The sequence below is a fragment of the Otolemur garnettii genome, unplaced genomic scaffold (assembly GCF_000181295.1).
Source record: "Otolemur garnettii isolate 467f Iridium unplaced genomic scaffold, OtoGar3 scaffold00150, whole genome shotgun sequence".
Lineage (NCBI taxonomy): Eukaryota > Metazoa > Chordata > Mammalia > Primates > Galagidae > Otolemur > Otolemur garnettii.
Genome location: NW_003852545.1, coordinates 4,490,616 through 4,492,179, shown reverse-complemented (window position 1 = coordinate 4,492,179; position 1,564 = coordinate 4,490,616).

The window sequence follows — 1,564 nt, the reverse complement described above, 5'->3', positions numbered from 1 at the left end:
AGATTTCTCCCTGGAGTATTTGGTTATCTGCCAGACTCAAACTTATATGGAGAATTAAAGAAATGATAGCAATATGTGGAAATGGGGTAGATTTATTGTTCTATGTATGAAAGTGGATAAAATGTATTAGATGCCAAATGAATGTCAGCTGAAGTAATCTAGGTTATATGCCTTTTAGTCTGGATTTGAAATGCCTGCCAGGTTATTGTGTGGAAACATCGTAAGTGGAGCCTTCTTAAAAGAGTACGTCTGCTTTCAGCATTGAAGGCTCATGCTTCTGCCAGCTCCACCGTTTTAACAAGACTCACAACTACTTCATCAACAATTTCTAAGATTTCTGAAGGGTATTTTGTCCACTACTCTATTTCAGAAGGGTTCTTCTTCCCAACCCTCAGGTTTTAAATTTGCTACATCTAAAATTTGGCAAGGATGTGAATTTTCTAATATGTCTACCAGCAAAGTGACAACTGCAATATTGTTAGGAAAATAGGGATCGACATTGCTGACGAGATGACAATGCTTCAGTTGCTGGATAACAGAAGTGACAGGAACTGGAAAATGACTATGAATTCTTGACATTTCCCTACAGAGCCAAGCGAGCTCTTATCACACGCTGCAAAGGTGGGAGTCAATTCAAAGAAACAATACTTATAGGCGTCCTGTTCTTTTTAGACACTTGATTAGAAAAAAAGTGGCAAGTGTCACATACTTAGTATGAAACATTGGAATAAGGGGGAACACTTCTCTCCATCTATCCGGCTGTTGTATGGTACAAAAAGTGGAAACATCACCAAAGTCCCAGTCTAGAAATATAGATTTCAGCCATGTCCCCATTCAAACCCCTTGACACATTAGTTAATTGCTAGAAGCCTCATTTGGAAATGAATAAAACATGAAATGAGGGCAAAACAATCACCATTCTCTCCACATCCCATATCAACTGGATGGGGGTATTAAATCAGATGCATAGCTTTCCCAATTCTGCTGTCTCTATAGACAAACTGCTTAACCTCCCAGGGGTAAAGATGTTTATTGGGGTTAAGTTTTCTTTGCTTGGAAAATGTTCTTAACATTAGTTATAATGAGCCCAACTATACGTAAAATAAGTTTTCTTTTGTCTGAAATTTTACCATCTCAGTGGAGAAACTTATGAAATTACAATAAAATGTCACATTCAATTCAGTGATTTCAGCAGTAACCCATGGTAAAAAAAAATTGGGAAAACATTAACCATCATAACACCTATAATCATTGTATATATTAGTATTTATATTTTTTAAATTTTTAAGCCACCAGCCAAATACCACAGTCAGTGGTGAAACACCAAGGTTTATTTTGTCTAAAGTTCACAAATAAGCCAGAATTGGTGTTTCAATATTGTTTTAGAGTACTTTTTAGATCATATAATAAATACGAAACTTAATATGGTAAAAGCTGCCATAACTATAAATATGGTAACTTTTTCACTGAGGCATCAAAAATGCACCATGCTTTAATATTTTATTTCAAATATCAAACAATCAAAACTGAAGTAAAAATATAGAACAAGAATAAAATGAGAATA